Raw genomic sequence first — 12733 nt, 5'->3', positions numbered from 1 at the left:
GTCCAATTGTACCGGTCGCCATGGTAACGTGCGACGTGTCCGTGCTGCCGTCGTCCTGCCGTGGCTCCTGGAGCGACGACATACGCGCGCCCGACGACGAATGTATGTATACGCGCGCCCTCGACTGCCGCCGAAAAGAACCGCGCGTGCACATAATGGGAGACTACCGCCCCCATGGTCTTTAACTCCAGTAATCCTCCAGCCCAACGGCGAGCTGTCCCTCATCCCGGCCTCGTTCTGTCGCTATGGATGGCTTCACGCACCGTACCCGATGCTGCGTTCCACTCATGTGCTCACGGGAGACGGAAGGATTGAAATGTTTCCGGAATAGTTTGCTGTTTTTACGCATCATTCCAGTTTTATAGCAAACTCGTATACATCCCAGAGTACATTTAGGCACCTACAGTAGTTGGGTATTTGTACATATTGGACATACAGGTAAGTTGGATATTTGTACATATTGTTTTATTTCCTTCGATAAAAGTGTATATCTCCCTCACAAATTCTTGCTTGCCAACAAACCGCGTTTCTAGCTATTTTTAAAGAGGCAGGTATGTAGGGATGGGTATAAATCTGTTTTTATTAGGATAACAATTAACGAGTTACAATTTCACGCCAAGAATCAATTAATGCTTTGTACGATGTATACTTTTAGGCGCTCCACATCTTCATCACAAACCAAGTCTTAAGTTTTATAGCAAACTCGTACTCGGTAAGGTACTACCGAAGCGCTTTAAGTAAGGCAAATTTAGTTATTTTTATTTTATAATAAATCTTATATAAGTATATTTCTTTTCACATCAAACTGTTGAATGCAAACAAAAAAAGACGTTGTAATAATTGATGTTTTAGGTATACTGCTGAAGTACATAAATAAAAATTATTTTAATAAAGTTTTACAAAATCTCAGGCTACAAATTCATATGAAATTGAAAAGCAGTGTAATCATCGATTAGGTATACTTTTAGGCGCTTCATCATAAAGTAGGCTTAAAGGCTTTGGATGGTCATCGGCATTGAAATGCTTTAAATCGATTATAAATCTACTTTAACTACACAAAATGGACTTTGAAATAAAAATGATCCATAATTCCTATTTTCTTATTTACCGATTTGTCACATTTCCAGCACCTTTTCATGCAGCACCTTCTGCCCAACGGACGAAACGGTGTGGACGTCGTACAGTGAGTTGTACGTTGGCACAAACAGAACCCCACCACTCCCCCCAAGCGGACAGGGAAGCGGTCGGGAAGGAAAGGCGCGGGCTTGTGTACAGAAGCGAGAAAGGATGCCGGTTGGCTCCCAGGACGATGCGAGCGCAACGACAGAACGAGCAGAACGGCCACCGCTCGCAAACGAGACCGAGCGAAAGGATGCTGTGCACGACAACGACGACGACGACGACGAGGACGATCGGTTTTTGGGGTGCCGATATGAGCATACATTATATTCGACGTTACCATGGTAAACAGCATAGGGAAAATCGCTGGCGAAATGAAATAGCGCACCGTTAGCGTGCGTCCGAGATGGCAGATAGAGCACGTGCGCGGACGCTCTCACACACTAGCACTGTGTGCTTCTCGTTCCCTCATACTCGATCTCTTTCACGGGGACATATTTGCTAATGCATCCCTTTCGTTGTCAGCTTCTGGTGTGGTGTATGTGTGTATGTGTTTTTCCTACTTCTTTTTGGAGCACAGTGGCTGCCACTCGTCGTGCGGCTCCATGGTAACGATGCGAGGGCTGCGGCAAACGCGCGGGCTAAAAGGCTTTTTCCCCCCTTCGCGTGTGTTTGGCTATCGCATTCGGACAGTTTTCCCGTCCGTGCGAGGGGTTAATGCCATTTTCCTACGTGCGAGAGTGAGTAATCGAGTGGGCGGACGGCACCAGCCTTTGTCCATCGCCCCAAACAACGGTGAGAGAGTGAAGCGTGCGGCGGTGTACTCTGTGTTGGAGAGAAACCTTCGATTTGTCCACAACCGACCCCGTTCGCCCCGTTCCTCTCACTGCTTCGCGATGACCCTCTGGCTCTGACTCTGCCACCCTGTACGATTAATTGTACTTTATGTGTTTAAGCTCGAATGCCACCGAGCAGTACATACTTACGCGTGTACATACGTGGATCGTACGATAAATTCTTCGATCAGGACCGACCAGCGTCGACCGAAGCAAACCGCACAAACACACACACACACACGCATATATATATACACACTCGATATAGGGACGAAACACTGTAGTAAGGCCCCCCTGCGGAATCCCGGAACCGAACCCGAAAACCAATGACGAACGTTTTTCGGGAGGCCGTCCACGGGACGATTTATGTCCGTGCGAGCGCCAGAGCCCAAAGCGCAAAGTATGTGCTGGCCAAGTGAAAAAGGATATAATCCCACCACCGCTACCACCCCAGTGGGTGCGGGGAAACGTGACGTGGCAAACGGACCAGTGGCGTTGCTATGGGATGGAATTTCTTTAAATTAACTCACACGTCACTCCGTCACACGTGCCCTTGCCGCTCTGTCCCCCTGTCCTGGCCTGTTTTGTTCGGTGCGACTTTTATGGACTGGCTGTGTGGAGCGTAATTTATTGCCTTGGAGCTTTTTGGAGTGCTTTTATTCTTATCGCCAGCATTTCGAACCAAAAGCGTGGCATAATGAGCGTTTGAACACTGCTCCGAATGGTTAGCGTTGGGCATGTGTGCAAATGTTTGGTGAACGTAGAAAGTACCGGGGGATGGAGGGGGTTTTTTTGCTCTTCGAGGCAGAAGATTATTTACTAGGATAATATTACTGCTACAACTAGGACAGTTTTCTCGTTTGTTTTACTGAGCAAACAATGCACTGAAGGGATTGTTAGGATCTAGAAGATGTTATAGAAGAAGGAATTTTTAGCTTTAATAGGATTGTTTCAATATTTTTACAATTTGTGGAACTGTATTTAGTAGTTCTGTAGGTAATTTGGCAGTAAAGAATGTCGAATTGTAACTTTTAAAGCCATTTTTTGTACAGCTATCTTTCCTAATTCATGTCTTGAAACATTATTTTGGGTTAATGAATTAATGTAGTGTAAAACAAATTAAATAAATTTAAATTAAATATAACAATAATAAAGTTAACATCAATTATCTACCAATCATACATCGACAGGTAAAAGTTATTAAATAAGTATTAAAAGTAATACTAAGACTACTATAAAAAATAAACAAGAATGGAAGCAAAAAGAAAAGAAGAAAATTAAACATGTAGTAATAATGAATATAATACACCACGTCACCACGCAACAACCATCGTTTTAAGGTAAACACAAGTCAAATCAAACAAGACAATAACACAATTGAGCGATTGATAAATTAATTAATTAATTCTTAATTTACGTTCAAATTCAGATTCATCAATGATATCATATCACATATCATATTTATTCACATGTTGTATACTTCCACAACATATTAATAAATATTATCTAAAATTCATCATTGATGACGAGGAAAATTCTTTAGTTTAGAGTACGGTAATCGATGTATAAGTTATATATTGATGAAATTAAATTCAATCAAGTATGTCAGTTAAATGAAAGTGACCCTTGTAGATAAAATATCGACAAATGGTTTACATTTAAATTTACACAGACTTTGTTGTTTTTTTTTTGTGCTTTGCTGAACTTTACAATCTGTGGAATGTGAAATTCAAAGCCATTACCTTCTATAATTTATTTATTCGCTCAAATTACTTAACACACAGATACACGAGCTAGTGCTCCCGCGAAGCAAACCACAACCCCCGTGAGGCGTTGGCCCGTGTTCAGTTCAATCACCCAACCAGACCACCGCCTGCGGGCATGTGCGAGTGTGTGCGAGTGTGTGTGTTTGTGTGTGTCTGTCGGGACATTTTGGTCGTTCCTACGCGACCATTTTCCCACATGTCCCACACGCCCTTTCGCCTTCACGTCATATGTGAGATGAATCCAATTTTCCACTCCCACAGCTACGCGTATGTGTGGCGGTCGCTGTGCGATATTGGAGTTTGAACTTTTGTCCTCCATTTTCCCAACAATGGCACCGTGCACTCAGTGAAGTTTCCCCCTCTCCGCGATAAAGTGTCTCCCCGCGGGGCATGGGCGAACGGCGCGAATAATATATTTTTAATTAACATTCTTAATTATGGTTCCATTTAATTTTTCAACGAAATCGCAACGGTCCGTTACGCGAATCACGTTCGCCACTGCTTAAGAGCCTCCGTTTCCGCCCTGGCCCCCGGGTGCTCCCTGGCCTCAACCTCTCCCTCCCCCGGGTCGATCGTCGATTTTAATGGGTGATGTGGGACTTTTTAGACAAATGATTCCCGCCTCGGCAGTCTCTAACGGTGTTTTCCGCCTTTATTCCCTCCAATGCTCTCCACGAATTCTGGTCCGTATTGCACGTTTTTTGAGCAGCGCGTTGGTGCCACACAGCGAAAGGTGCCGCTAATTAATCACATGTCGTAGCCAGTAGCAGCAGCAGCATCACCCCCACCATCACCACCACCACTACCGCCAGCAGCCCATTTGGCACATGTGCGGCAGAAAGCTCACGGCAGGAAAGGGTTACTCTCGCACAGAAGCACTTTTTTCCGTGACAGGCCCATCAGCCAACCACCGCAACACATCTCGCGCACGGGGGGGGGGGGAGATTAATTTACGCACTGTTTTACGCGTCCACGCGATCGCTGCGTCATTGGTGCGCCGCAGGATGTACCGATACGCGTGTGCGATTTTTTACGCGTATTTGTCATGATGCTTTGCTTGTAAGGTGGAGGAGAGGGGGGGGGGGTGTATGGCCAAGGACTAAATGCTAATTTATGTTGCCCAACCAGTCCCTCCCCCACCTCCCTCGACGGGGATGCCGGTTGGCGCAAGAACGTTGCGGCAGAATTAATCGCACTTTTTCCGTTGTTTTCTGCCCGGTGTTTGCGGAAGGATTGAGCTTTTCGCATAATTATCGTAGCATTACTGGTGGGATTTTGGGACCGGTAAGCTGCTGCAGCGAGAAGCGTATGGGAGGAAGGAGAAAACGGGAGCAACGAGTATGATTTTTGTGTGGCAAATTTATAATCGGGCGCTAGATATTAATGATACAGCAAACATGTACGATGGAGTTTTGAAGCAGGAGGACCGTTGAAGTTTGATCAGTCTTAGCCTTTCGTGGATATTACAATACAAAGCTGATTATAGGAAGAATAAAGAGAATATTTGATAATCAAAGTTGAATGAAATGAAAGCTAAATAGTGGAGGTTGTACACTACTTCTTCAAAATGAGCCTGAAAGTATGCAATCCGTGTGACAAAAATGGCTTTATTCTCTATAATCACTCCACAGCTGTTAGGCGCGTCTCTAAAAACGTTACCAATTAAACCTTCTGTTCGGTTCCCTTTGCTGATGAGTCGCAACACAAACAACATACACACACACACACAGACAGCCAAAAAAAAGTGTCACCTTAAGGTCCCACTTGAGTGCACACGCAAATTGAAATGTCAACCGACCCTGTGCGCTCTTGACGTTTCGCTGTGGCACTCTGTTGCTCCGGCCGTCTGCAACCTTCCCACGGCTGATGACGATCGGCAATTCTCATAAAACCCCTTCGACCCATCCTCACGCACTGTCTTTCTTATCTGTACGGTCCGATCTGTGACCGGCTCAACTGCGGACCGGTTCGATTAAAAGTGCGGCCGAGCGAAGTGCAACTCAAATGTGCGCCGCGTCACTGCGTCACCTAAAAAAGGTTTCGAGCACATTCGCGGTGCAAGGCGTAGCTACTCGAAAGCACTCCGTGGCGTGTTATCTTTCTTTTTTTGTGTGCGTCCTTCCATCTATTAAACGCCACAGTAATCTTCCTTCTTTCGTATTGCTATTCAAGCTGGGGGAAAAAAAACGCCAGCAGTACGCGACACTTCCTCCTTTTCATTGCTGTCGGCACATTAGCGCTCCTTTTTTTCGCACTCCTACCAGCAAAGAAAAAAAAATGGCTCGATTATCACCCACTTACACCCACTTGTACCATGTCTTGTGGCAGCCTCGGGTTTTCCCGCCCGAAGGGTAGGAAATGGAAACGTTCTCGGTGCAACGCTCCGTCACAGTGTCGCGACACTCGGCACGGCAGCAGCACGGCATAAAATGATGCATAAAAATCTAGGTCACGAAAAGTGAAAGCCGTGTGGGAGTGGGAAAAAAGTGCAACAGCCACCAAAAGAAGCGCGTGTGAGAGAGAGAGAGAGTGATGGAGGATGCAAAAAAGTACGCACCCTCCAGCTCAAGGCTACAACGTGTAGTAAACCGACGTAAATGCAACTTAGTGCCTGCCTGCTACTGGTGGCGGTGGCTGTGGTGCTCGTGGGAATGAATGCCACACTCCTCCCGCTGCACTCGCTGCAAGTGAAAGCCAACGGCACCAAGGTTAAGCGAATTCATTCTGCTTGCAGGGTATTGGTGTGTGGAAAAACTGTGATAAAGAGGCTCCCCCCAGGCGCGTGTGTCTATGCTTTAAGGAGAAAAACATATTTTCCACCACGAAAGGGCGCCATGGCGTGTCTTGCTAAATCGAGACATCATGTAGTACTTGGTCAAAGCCCAAAGCCACGGAAAAATCGTTGAACTTTGAACTCTCTGTCGAAAGGAGTATCAGAAGGAAATGATTCGTTCCACACTAATTCACAGGGTTAATAGGGTCAAGAAATCGGTCTTCTCGACCAATCTTGTCCAAATATCTTCTACCCTTGCAGCGATCCAGTCGTTCCCAATCGAAATGACCTTTCCTGCTGAATCGCCAAAGTCTTCCCAGGAACAGGGTGAGGGAACATTCCCAGCTCCAAGACACTGCTTGCTTTCGTTCGGGTCAGGAAAAGAGTGCACGACGTTCTAACCCCTTTTTCACACCGTCTTGACCCTTCCGGTGGACAAACGGGTTCCGCTCAGTCGGATTATAATTGACCAGTGAGTGTCCACCGCTACCCTTGGTCAGCGCACAAAACCGGTCAGTTGTTGTACATCTTGTACATCTTGTCGTTTTTGATTGCACCCGAAATAGTTTTAGTGCCCACACGCCAAGACACGGTGGCAACCCCTTGGGAGAAATTGGGTTCGACCCCTGTTTGCGGGTCATAAACGGGGTAAGTGGACAACGCGGCGTTGACCACTGAGTTCGAGCAAATGATTTATCGACCAGCGTGTGTGTGTGTGCGTGCTCTTTATCGACTTTAATTAGCGTCCCAGCAGGGGAATTCCATTCCAGCAGTGCCCGCTAACAACCGCGAAGGCTAGACACACACGTTAGCAAAAAAAGAAAATAAAAACATCGTAATAAAGCATTTTCCTGTGGCCGAACCATGTATGCTCGTGCGTCATTTCAGCCTCACGTGGGAGGTAAAAGTTAGACCAGCGCTAGTGGGGCCATAACTCATCCGCCCCAACTCCAACCGTCGCTTGCTGCTGGGCAACCAGATCCACCTGCGTTCGACAAAGTCATCCATCTTTTTCACCCGAGCCGAGTGAAAACAGTCTTGGAAGTTTGTGCTGATGGTTCAGGGGAAATACTTGTTACCCGAAGTATCCTTGACTGGGTCCCTTTCCATCGGTGCTTCGGTGCCACGTGACCGTGAAGTGTTGGGTGGGGTTACTCGCACTTTACAGCAGCAAGTCTAATGTGCCAATGAGCAGTGGGACTGATTTTGGGTATTTTTCCACACTTTCCTATGCTGTAGATCAATCAAGAGAAGCAGATGAGCCTTTTAACTTGAGAAAAGGTAAGTCGAGTCGTGGTCCCACGTGATCGTCTATATCGTCCGCGAATCGAGGCACAAAGTGTTGAAGAGCGTGTGTTCTTCTCGCGTGTGTGTCAGGTTGTACCTACTTGCAATCACCGCTACCGCTAAAGTCTTTGCGTAGGTTTTTAGAAAAAGATAAACAACAACTTTCACACGTTTTAAAAGACACATTATCAGATGCTTGAATAGAATGGTGTGAAAGAAACGAATTTACCATGCTTATTGTCTAGTTTTAGGTGTAATCATTAGTGGCTGCAAAATAACGCCTAAAAGCATGCAATTTGCATGGTAAAAGACACCAACATGGTCTTAATTTAAAATAAAACAAGTTTTTCCTAGTTGATTTTTTTCGTAGCAAGAAATAACTATCTGGTTGCTTAGTTTATAATGTATCTGTATATTCCGAAAACAAATATAGGTTTCCAATATTCATAAAACCTTTACTGGCAGCCTAGATTTTAGGCTTATAATAATAATGTAATAAGCCTATGATCATAGATGTCTGACAGATCGCCAGAACCGCGAAGGAAAATAAAAAAGTTATGCAGCTAAACAGAAATAATACAATCTTTGATTCTTTTCTTATTGGTACTGTACTTTACAATCCATCGCTAATAAAAAGATTGCTATAATTCAGAATTATCTAGGTATTGTTGAAACCTATTTAATTTTGACTTTTTTAATACCCTACAAACATCAGTGATTCTGCAAAGCCACTCAAACCAAATTTCTGCAAAATTCTATTACTCAGTATCTTATTTTAAATATCCCTGTCCAAAAATGAAGCCATCATATCGCCGTTTCCAACAACCAATCTCGTTTTCTAATGTCTACCACGTGTTAATGTGCAAGACGTCGTGACCCCTGTCTTGAACCCTAACCCCTGCTCCATCTGGCTCACCGGTCACAGGCAATAAGACGGCGCTTCCTGCTACCATCTTACACACGCTGCTACCTACCAACCATCTGGTAATCCTTTTACGCACAAGAAACACACCAGCGTCCAGTGTCAAGCACCTTTCGGTCATTCGACATGTCAACGCGCTTGTCAGTCCTTTTCGGCCAGGCTACGGCTCAGGAAACTCCGGCTAGGACCGTGAAATTTAATCACCGAACCACCCCGGGACCCATCGCCCGAATATCCCAACACGTCCGCAAACGTTCTAATCGAAATCAGAGCCACCTCAACGTTGTCAAACTAACTGGACAGCAAGGTCTGACCCCGCGGCATTTCGGCACCGTACCCAGAGGTCAGCCAGTCAGCCGTTTTTCCCCCGTCCCCGGGTGCATTAATTTATTCAAAATATTTTATCACAAATGGCGAAATAAAGGACTGCTCGCCAGTGGTCAGTGCGCGCTCGGACCAGGTGGCCGTTAGGGTTGTTTCCATCCGTCCCTTCCGTTCCGTTTGTTTTGCGTAGGGTAGGGTGACCAGTGCTGGTCAGTGTAGAGGCCGTACCCTTTTCGAAGCGAAACGTTGTCTGCGTTCATCGTTGGCTCGCGCCCCGGTTGCCGTTTAATGTACGGGGAGTGACCGAACCCTCTCTGGCACTCTCGAACCAGAGGCCCCGGGCCGATTGGACGGTTGGCGAATATATATGTAAATTGTTTCGGTCCCATTGCAAACAACGAACGAATTGGTCAGCTGGGAAGGAAGGAGTCGACGCCATAGGGAGGTATGGCAAGGGGATTGGACTGACCGCACGCACGCCATTATTCAAACCATTTATGGGGCGTATACGTTTTGTGTACGTGTACGTGTGCTAGAAAATTGATTTATGATTTTTTCCCGAAGCTCTTGCTCGAACTTATAAACCAAAGCCCGCTAATAGCTGCCAGACTGTTGTGGACGCTTCGTGTGATTAATTGTTCGGTACAGTACGACAAATTCCACGAGCGAAATTGCCATCGCTTATTGGTACGAAATTCAATCACACGCGATCAGGACAAGTTGACATACTGTTGCGTAAATAACACGGGACAAACACCCACAGCCCGCCGCCCCATCATTACCATACCGGGGAAATGGGAGACTATGGCGCTCAACTGTGGCAACGTGATTGCGTTCCGATAGCAGTGAGCACGGAAAGCGCGGAACAATCATGCCAGGTCTAACCGGTTGCCAAGAATTGATTGAAATTCCAGTGCATCCGCAGACCCGAAATCTCTCGGAAAATTGGATCCCAAAACCCTCCGACACACATGAGCTTATACGGAGAATCAGAACGTGGAGGATTTTGCGGGACGGGGAACCTTTCAGGAAGCGACTGAGCACACACTCAGTGACTGGCACTGGAGTTTCAGTTCGATCCGTCCAGGCTTTGAATTTCAGGCATGTTGGTATCTTGGCACCGCGAACCGTGGAAGCGCTTTGTTTTCCTGCGTAGTGCAAAACCTCAAGCTGCTGCTGCAACTGCAGCCGAGCTCTGCAAGCCAACGGCATCGAATGCAATGAACCGACGCATCGCCTGCTGTCGCGACGCTAGCAAACGAAACGCAACCGGCTGTGACTTGATTTGTGGCTTGCAAGTGCTGCGATATCAACGAGCCGAGGGATGACGGGTTTTTGGGGTGTTTTCCACACACCACAAATGCGCTGCACTGCAAAGCAACAGACATTCCGGCGAAGAAGAAAGGCTCATGTTAAGCGTGCAAGTCGCATTGCGAAGATTGGTGTACGTTGTTTAGCAAATGTTGCCGACATTTTTGGAGTTGCTTTAAATTCTGCAGCCATCAATCTCTTTCTTTCGCTCAAAGTAATTGTAAATAAAACTATTACAAGTGTTTCTAATGCAATTGAATGATTTATTGTTTGATGATGCTAATATACCCGTCGCTTGTCCTGGTGGTTAGACGAAAGGGTATAGGCCATAACTTACATCTTAAGCCACAATCGAAATATTTCGGGTATTCTGGAATAATCAGACCGAAAAGTTCTTAACGCTTCTAATCTAATTGAAGGTTAATTATAATGAAAAAGGGTGAGCAAATAAATCAAAGGCGTATCAGGTGAATTTTGTTATGCCGATTGCATACTTGCAGGCTAGTTTTGGGGATTTATCGTTACTTAAAGATGAAAGTATTTATTATCGTTATAAAGACACATTTTATTTATCTCAATGACATGCCCAAACTATCTTAGTAAAGTGTAAAGCGTATAACGATCCCAAAACTGATCCTCAGAGATAATAAGCAGTACAAGTTGCAGCAATTGTTATTTACAGCTACCATGGATCGTCTTGATTAAACTGCCATGATACCTGTTAATTTAATATTTTGGTTAAATGCCAATGTTTCGAATAGCATGATTAAAATCAGAATCAAACATCGGGTTAACGATTTTTTTTCTGGATAGCCAACAATATTTCTGTGCTTATATTGTTATTTGTATGTTATCTTTAACTTCTGATGCTGCAGAATGATCTGGCGATGTGTTCTGATTCTAGAGCGTTCAAATCCTTTCTGAAAGTCAATCGTAATGTACGATCGTTATGTGTGTGTTGCGTACTTATAATGTTTAAAATCAACTTTTAACAGTTTCCAAATATTCCATGGTACCTTCTCTTTCATTTCCTATTTTCCATCTGTACACGTCTGCCATGTGTGCACGGTCGTTTATATCCCGCTGCCTTGGCGAATAGTTTCGCTCCCGTCACGATCTCCCCATGAGATGGAAATGAATTTTCTCCCCCTTTCCGTCACACACACACACGTACACATTACCTCGTTTCAACCCTTTGCGAACCTTTCAATCATAAATAAAAACCGTCAGCACACTGCCCAAATACGGTAACCTCCCGCCGGAACGCAATATGCAAATTGTCAACCCTGCCTAAGGCACAACGCCGATCTTTCCAACGGTTACCGGCTGTCGGGGTGATTTGATGCGACTACCTGCCAGCCAGACGGACGGAGATTCGCCGTGCTGGACCTAACCGATTCTGCCAATCTTTTTAATTAGAGCACCACACACACACACACACACACACACACACACACACACACACACACACACACACACACACACACACACACACACACACACACTGGCAGGGTCGCGGTGGAAAAGGTCGCTCCCGTCCATCATCATTCCAGGGCCGTGCGCACAAAATTGGCGTGTGACGCAATTGCATTTGCTACGCGCGTTGCCCGGACGATCCGTGCGCAAACCATGCCCAACCATGGGTTAACGTAAAACAGTTTTAAATTTGATACCCTTTTGGCTTGGCATCCTTGAAGCTCGGGTGCACAGACACGTTGTTATCGCGCGAAGGGATACGCACAGGTAGACGATGATTAAGAGCGATGCGTATTCGGTACGCGGGATGCCCGATGGTCGGGCACCAGGAGAGCGCGACATTCGACCGGAAGGGGTGAGTGTATAAAATTTAAATTTTTAATGCACACCACATAAATAAAAGCTGCAGCAACAGCAAAGGCAGTCAGTCAGTCTTTCGCTCACGCAGATGCTGGCACGATCGGGACCTTTCGGGGGGGTTTTGTGAGATGTGGTGGAAGAGCAGGCATCAATTGTGGACGATTGGCATGTGTAGTGTAGTGGATGGACTCGAATGGGTCCGGTCCGTGAGTTGCTGTATAATAAATGAACCACTATTGTTCTTGCCGGGGTCCTTTTTTGAGCCTACAATACATTAATATTTATTGTACGGGCGCAAACTGTAATTTGTAATGAATTATGAGGAAATGCAAGCCAAAAGATAAAATGCCAAAAGTGTAATTTACAGATCATTTTACATAGTACACATCGAACGCAATGTTGTAGATAGTAGATTGTAGATGATGTAAATTTCTACACGTATTTGACAAATCTCATACTACTATCGACTGATATCGACAAAAAGAAAATACAAAGTAAACATGTATGTAGTAACAAGAGGGAAACGATCAAATCCACACACTTAAAGTGGTGTAATGCC

This window comes from Anopheles coluzzii, chromosome 2, assembly GCF_943734685.1.
Source record: "Anopheles coluzzii chromosome 2, AcolN3, whole genome shotgun sequence".
NCBI classification, from domain to species: domain Eukaryota; kingdom Metazoa; phylum Arthropoda; class Insecta; order Diptera; family Culicidae; genus Anopheles; species Anopheles coluzzii.
Note: the sequence above shows the minus strand (reverse complement) of the source record.